This window comes from Triticum dicoccoides, chromosome 4B (genome assembly GCF_002162155.2).
Source record: "Triticum dicoccoides isolate Atlit2015 ecotype Zavitan chromosome 4B, WEW_v2.0, whole genome shotgun sequence".
Classification (NCBI taxonomy): domain Eukaryota; kingdom Viridiplantae; phylum Streptophyta; class Magnoliopsida; order Poales; family Poaceae; genus Triticum; species Triticum dicoccoides.
In genome coordinates, this window is record NC_041387.1 from 679,584,677 (window position 1) to 679,593,092 (window position 8,416).

Here is an 8,416-nt window from a genome sequence, read left to right on the forward strand (position 1 = left end):
ACACAAACTCGGTCCCGATGGTTACAGAGTGGCAGAGCCTATATGGGACAAAGAGGAGGCGGAGCGTGCCGAGCAAGGCCTACCGCCCCGCTTCAAGAAATACAGCACTGACAAGAAGACCAGGAACTATGTCAGGGCCCGGTACAAGGAGGACCCAATAACAAAGGAGCTTACCACAAATCTGAAGACCAGGGCGCTTGAGCTTGTTCTGGCGAAGGAGACTGAAAGCAGTAGCGCGGGGTCATCTCAGAGCACCCATGCTTGGGACAGCACTCTAAATAGGGCGTTGAACATAATGAAAAACAAGGATAAGCTCAGTATGCCGTCGTCAGCTGGTCGTGTGGCCGGCAAAGGCTTGTCCATAAAATGGTCGTCATACTATACCGCTGGTGGGCGAAAGGAGAAAAAGACCAGCTCGGAAAGCCAGTCGCGTGAGGTTCAAGAACTCAAGGCACAAGTGGCGCAGATTCCGGAGATTATCCAAGAGCAAGGGCAACAACAACTGGGATCAACGCTCACCGGCATTATGCCTACCTTGATTCATGCGCTGACGACGTGGATTGCGGGTGGCCAATAGGGCCGCCCCCGATTCCCAGCTTCACGGCCAGCAACTCACACAACACGCAGGCGGCGCCATTGGTGTCTCCGGCGGCGGCAGTATTGGTGTCTCCGACGCCGGCATGGCCGACATTGGAGCTTAATGCACCCGGGTGTACGACGGCTGGCACCTCGGCAGCAAGCGGTGCCACGACATTAGCCGAGCTCGACGCCATCATCACGATAACTAATTAAGCCTCTTGGCCGAGGACTTCATCTCCTTTTGTCTTTGATTGGGCATCCCTGACGCCCTACATGTTTTTGCAGGGCACCGCCGACGTTCCGTGCACTCTCCTGCACTTCATGAACGACGAGTTGGTCGATGTCGCCAAGGGAAAAATCGTTCAACCGGGCAACCCCGTATTCCACGGTAAACCGATGCCACCCACCATGTATAGGGTTCAACTGGTTCGGGTGTTGCCAGGCTGCGACGAGTTGTTACCTCCGATTCGACCCGCCGGGGCCGACGAAGATGATCTGATGACCCTCAGCGCCTGCCTAAGCTGGCCCCTGCTTTGGCCGAAGAGCCAGATTCGTTTGGGGGTGGGGGACACCACCCCAAAGACAACACCGCCAGTCGTGCCGGCGCCAAGCCATGGCAAGACCGCCGCAACGCTACCGGATATGCCGGACATCCCTATGGCACAGGATCCGAACATGCATATGGCACAGGATCTGGACGACGACGACAACAACGCCGGCCGTACATTTAGCAACGTCGATAAGTACTTTGCCGAACATGGGTATGATGACGAATTCTGCGGGCCTATTTCTCAAGAACCCAACCCTACAAAAGATGATCGCGGTCTAGCTGGTACGACGGAGAAACCCAATTGCAACAGGTGTCGTCTGGTGTTCAGTTCTTAGGAGACGCCTCCAGCTCCCGACTTCACCGAGCCTCAGATAGCCGAGGTGCCAAATATTATCAGCCCCAACACACTCAGGAAGGCGGTCTGTGAGCAGAAATCGGTCCCATTACAACAGAAGAAGAAGGGATGGAAAAGAAAGAGTAACAAGGGTGTGAGCGAGCCGGCATCGAGTATGATCCGTGCTCAGGACGGGCCACCTTCACCTAAGGATATCTCGAGGAGGGTGCATGTGGCGGGTAGGGCGATGCTACCGACAAATATGCTTAATGCTGCAACCGGTGCTATGCGGAGTCTGCATGATAGTGTTCTTTCTTTGGAGAAGCGGCGTCTCAGAGAGAATGATGTGGCATACCCGGTTTTTGTGGCCAAGGTGCCAGAGGGCAAGGGCTTTGTGGATGGCCCCATTGGGGGTACGATCGTCCTGCGGTTTGATGACATCTTTGCTATGTTTAACCTTCATCCGCTGCACTACATGTTCGTTCGGCTGTTTTCGCTGAGTATGGAGATGTGGATCATTAGAGACAAGAGCCCGGACATCGTGATAGTCGACCCCTTCTACATGCGTGCCAAGAACTTATGCAGCGCTGGGGACCAGCATGTCGCGAGTTCTTACCTCGAAGGCGTCATTCTAGCAAACCCAGATAAGGATAACTTCCTCGTGCCTTACTTTCCCGTGTAAGTCATCCCCTTACCGCCCCGTAACATATGATTTCTTAGATTTCGATCGTTCTTTTTTTTTCTAACATTCCGTGTTCTGTGCAGTGACACACATTGCACACCCATCCTCTTAAGCCTGAAATATTCCATGGCCACGTATTTCGACCCGGATTGTGACTCCCAGATAGACTACACAAATATCAAGAAAGTTCTTGATGATGTTCTCCCCGGCTACACCAAATCTGGAGGCACCTTCGCCAAGCCAGTTCGTAGGCGGTACGGCGCGCACGTGTTTTCCCACAATACAAAGTTCTTCTACGTCAAGCAACCGCCTGGCGGTCAGAAGGATGCCTACTACGCCCTCCATCACATGTGGGCAATTGTACGGGACCATCATCACCTTCTGCTACCAGATAATCTCAAAGATTGGGCCGCGAGCTTGTCGGCAATCCAGGACGCGGACATCAGACAATAGTTCTTTCGCGTCCAGTCGGAGTTTGCGGAAATTATCCATCAAGATGTCCTTCGTACCTCGGGGCAGTTCTACCTTAGATATCAACCGTCCAACAGTGAGATAGACACAACGCTACAAATGCAGGCTGACAACGCCCGCGATTTCATGACCATCACGACAGACGGCGGCTTCATCCACGCTCCGGTCCCATGAGTCGAGTCGAAAGTAGTGATGCTATGTGTAGTTCTGAAACATTGATTGGATCATGTTGTAATTAAACTTTAATGAACTTGTATGTCTTTTTGGTTTGGACAGTCGTTCAACTTAGATGTAGTCGATGCTATTTATTAGTAGGACCATGAATCGTGCTATTAATGTATTGCTTTTATCTTCCGATCCTTTTGTTGCATACTTATATATTGCTTATGTATTGTCTATTGTTTGGCTTGTGCATAGAGATGCCGTCGTATGTCGTGTACAAGGGTAAGGTTCCCGGAGTCTACGATGAATGGGAGGAGTGTCGGAGACAGGTTCACCATTTCAGCGGTAACAGTTACAAAGGGTACACCACTAGGGCGGAGGCAGAATCTAGATACGCCCGCTATCTAGCGGGAGAGAGAGGAGGGAGCGGTGGAGGAACCGGATGAAGACCAGTTTCATCGCGATGATGCTCATCGTGATGACCGCAACTCTCTTCTATGTGATGGTAGTTTAGATGATCGATATCAACTTGTAATGTGAAGACAAACTCGCTACTCGCGGTCTCGAGACTTGTAATGTTCTATCTTTGTTCGGTCTTTTGAATTCGGAGACTAATATGATGAATTGTATTCGGAGACTAATCTTCTATTGTATTCGATGAATCTGCTGTTGTTGTGTGGTGTTGTCTAAATACTTTCCAATAATATATTTTGTAACCTGTGAAAATATCAGAAAAGAAAAAAATCCCTAATATTCATACTAGTGGCGCACCACACAAGACACTAATGGCGCACTGTGATAATCACACTAATGGTGCATCAACCACTGGTGCGCCATTAGTATGCCAAAGCACATGGGTACATATGGCCCCCTGGGAGGCATTCTAATGGTGCACTGTGGGCTATACTAATGGCGCACTACGTGGTGCGCCATTAGAACACCAGATACTAATGGCGCACCAGTGGTGCGCCATTAGAATTTAATTCTAATGGCGTGATGCTAGTGGCGCACCAGTAGTGCGCCATTAGAAGGCAAAACTGGTGCGCCACTAGCATGCCTTTTCCTAGTAGTGCCTGGGCAGCCACCCTTCCTCACTATGAGCGGTTGTGGCGAGTAGTTCGGAAGGGGCACCTTCCCCTTCTTGGATGCCCCAGCCTCCCCCTCCGGGGCGGCTTTTCTCTTCTTCCCCTCCCCAGTGTGGGGAGGTGGAATTTCTTCTTGATTCCCCCCGCCTCCGCGGGAGGAATCTGTCTTGTCGTCATCAGACGACAGGGGTATGACGGCCTTGCGCCGAGGGCCTTTTCCAGCCCCCTGGTCCGCCTCCTCGGGCCCCTCATCCTTTTCGGATGGGGCGTCTTCTTCTTCTTCTTCCTCCCCTTCGTGGGAGGAGTCCGCCTCGTCGTCTTCGGACGAGGCTTCTGGCACAACCTTGCGCCGAAGACCCTTTCGGATCCCTGAAGCCTTCTTCTCAGCCTTCTTCTCCGGCACCTTGTACGGTGCCGGAACCAGCATCTCCATCAGGAGAGCATCAGCTGGGCCTTCTGGCAGCAGGGCCGGACAGTAAACCTGCTCCGCTGTCTCCACATAATCCTGAAGCAAACATGCATAACTACTTAAGGCTCTCCCATGAATATATTGGAAAGAACCGGGTCCGGTGGCAGTCTGAGAACTCACCTTACTAGGAGTCAGCGCGGCGTGAAGCCCGGGGTACTCGGATGTGGGAGGAGGTACTTCAAAGGCCTTGAATAGCACCTTCCATGCTCCTTTGTGCGTCATGCCGTAGAGCTTCAGGAGCGTCCGGTGTTCGGTCGGGACGAACTCCCACAGATTGACTGCCCCGCCTCTGGCAGGGCAGGATCTGGCAAACGAGCATGACCTGGATCACGTTGACAAGCTTGATGTTCTTGTCCTTCATGCTCTTGATGCATGTCTAGAGTCCGGTCAGCTCCGTAGAATTGCCCCGGGACAGGCCCTTCCTTTCCCAGGAGGTGAGCTGCATGGGGGCTCCGGATCTGAATTCGGGGGCCGCCGCCCAGTTGGCGCCGCGCAGCTTGGTGATGTAGAACCACCCCGATTGCCATCCCTTTACGGTCTCTGCAAAGGAGCCATCGAGCCATGTGACGTTGGGCTTTCTGCCCACCATGGCCCCTCCGCACTCCGCTTGTTGGCTGCTTACAACCTTCGGCTTCACGCAGAAAGTTTGCAGCCATAGGCCAAAGTGAGGCCGGATGCGGAGGAAGGCCTTGCATACGACGATGAACGCCGAGATGTTGAGGACGAAATTTGGGGCTAGATCATGAAAATCTAGCCCGTAGTAAAACATGAGCCCACGGACGAAGGGATGGAGTGGAAATCCAAGTCCACGGATGAAGTGGGCGACGAATACGACCCTCTCGTGGGGTCCTGGGGTCGGAATGACCTGCCCGGCGTCTGGTAGACGGTGCGCTATGTCCGCGGCCAAGTATCCGGCTGCCCGAAGATTTGCAATGTGCTTCTCCTTGACGGTGGAAGCCACCCACTTGCCTCCTACTCCGGACATGTTTAGCTATGCAGAGAAGACTTGGGCTTGGGCGCTGGAGCTCGAGGGGGCAAGAGTGGGCAAAGGAGGAAGAAGGCGTGGGTGAAAATGGGAAATCTCATACATACACAGGTCAGATATTCTCTTGTGCAGACGATTGAGTCAAGGCCATACATTAGGAGGTGCAACCGGAGCAGATTAACAAGGCCCCAAAATTGGAGGGCGCCCGACTGTAGGTAATTATTGTGTTAAACAGAGCATTAATTTGAGCTAAAAATTATGGAAATATCACAACCCAAGGCCGATGCAACCTCGAATCCCAATCCATTAATTACTTCTGGTGCCCTCCGGTCCCCTTCTCTCTCTCTCTCAATGAAGCTATTCAAAAAAATAAATTTCAGAAACTCCAAATTAACTCATCGACCAATCGTTTCTTCCCAATTGTGATTCTTTTCCAATCCTCCTTGGGCATAATGCTTCACAATTTACCCAAAATCCACCTTGTATCATTCACCCATGTACTTTGCTCTATTCTTTATACATAAAGCGAGGCACGAGCCTCTTGGGAGAGAGACTGCCTCACACCAGCCTGATGTACTTTTTACAACAGTATGGAAAATCCTTTCTTTTGAGAACACCTTCCACTCACACATCCATAGTTCATTGAGACGAAAAGAGCCATGAGTACCATCTTTCTCTTGTGCACATTTGTAGCTCAGCTACACTCGAAGAGCAAAATTTGAGAGTTAACATGCACACGTTAAAATACCCATGGTTGCTCGGCTGGACCCGTCCATCGCCCAACCCCCTAAATGATGATGATGATTCTGATGCTGTTATTGCTAACGATATGATTCATCGAGCGATTGAATTTGCAAATTCGAACGTGCGTTCTTGTGTGAATGTATACGTACATAAGTTAAATACTTTTGTTCAGACGATTGAGTTAAGGCCATATGTTAGCAGGTGCAACCAGAGCAGATGAACAGGGGCCCAAAAATTGCAGGGCGTCCGACTTAGGTAATTATTTTGTCAAATAGAGCATTAATTGGAGCTAAAATGATGGAAATATCACAGCCCAATGCCCATGCAACCTCCAATCCCGATCCATCAATTACTCCCGGCACCCTTCGGTCCCCTCCTCTCTCTCTCTCTAAGTGCAACTATTAAAAAAGTTAAATTTGAAAACTCCAAATTACCTCATGGAGCAATCGTTTCCTCCCAATCTTGATTCTTTTCCAATCCTCCTTGGGCATAATGCTTTACGATTTACCCAAAATTCACCTTGCATCATTCACCAAGGTACTCCTATCTAGAAGAAGTGTTTCAATATATATTGATCCTGCAGTGAGCTGAAATGCTTGTTTTTTTTTGCTGAGGACACATAAATGCGTATTTTCACAATCACATCGTTGGATCATCTTATTATATTAGAGTGAGGCTCCCCTATTTATTTCATATTTTTACTTACTTTTAAACCGTTAAATGTTTAGCATGCCTTAACTAGTTCTATGGCAAGCTATGATAGACACAATTTTACCAATATATAGGAGTAGGATTTTCTACAATAGCTTGCCACAGAACTAGTTAAGGTTTTGGACGGTGTAAATGTTCTAAAAAATCCTGGAAAAAAAATTGAACCATCACACCTATAATATAACATGATCCAACGGATGGATTGAAAAAACTTGACTGCATGTGTCCTAGACAAAAGGAACAAATGTTTCAATATATATTGATCCTGTAGTGAGCTGGAATGCTTGTTTTTTTCGCCGAGCACACATAAATGCATATTTTCACAATCACACCGTTGCATCATCTTATTATATTAGAGTGAGGCTCCCCAATTTATTTCATATTTTTTACTTACTTTTAAACCGTCAAATGTTTAGCATGCCTAAACTAGTTCTGTGGCAAGCTATGATAGACACAGTTTTACCTATATATAGGAGTAGGATTTTCTACAATAGCTTGCCACAGAACTAGTTAAGGTTTTGGACGGTGTAAATGTTCTCAAAAATCCTGAAAAAAATACTGAACCATCACACCTATAATATAACATGATCCAACGGATGGATTGAAAAAATTTGGCTGCATGTGTCCTGGAAAAAAAGAACAAATGATTCAATATATATTGATCCTGCAGTGAGCTAAAATGCTTGTTTTTTCGCTAAGGACACATAAATGCATATTTTCACAATCACACCGTTGGATCATCTTATTATATTAGAGTGAGGCTCCCCTATTTATTTCATATTTTTTACTTACTTTTAAACCATTAAATGTTTAGCATGCCTTAACTAGCTCTGTGGCAAGCTATGATAGACACAGTTTTACCTATATATAGGAGTAGGATTTTCTACAATAGCTTGCCACAGAACTAGTTAAGGTTTTGGATGGTGTAAATGTTCTCAAAAATCCTGGAAAAAATGCTGAAACATCACACCTATAATATAACATGATCCAACGGATGGATTGAAAAAATTTGACTGTATGTGTCCTGGACAAAAAGAACAAATGTTTCAATATATATTGATCCTGTAGTGAGCTGAAATGCTTGTTTTTTTTCGCTGAGGACACATAAATGCATATTTTCACAGTCACGCCGTTGGATCATCTTATTATATTAGAGTGAGGCTCCCCTATTTATTTCATTATTTTTACTTACTTTTAAACCGTTAAATGTTTAGCATGCCTTAACTAGTTCTATGGCAAGCTATGATAGACACAGTTTTACCTATATATAGGAGTAGGATTTTCTACAATAGCTTGCCACAGAACTAGTTAAGGTTTTGGACAGTGTAAATGTTCTCAAAAATCCTGAAAAAAATACTGAACCATCACACCTATAATATAACATGATCCAATGGATGGGTTGAAAAAATTTGGCTGCATGTGTGCAGGACAAAAAGAACAAATGTTTCAATATATATTGATCCTGCAGTGAGCTGAAATGCTTGTTTTTTTCGCTGAGGACACATAAATGCATATTTTCACAATCACACCGTTGGATCATCTTATTATATTAGAGTGAGGCTCCCCTATTTATTTCACATTTTTTACTTACTTTTAAAGCGTTAAATGTTTAGCATGCATTAACTAGTTCTGTGGCAAGCTATG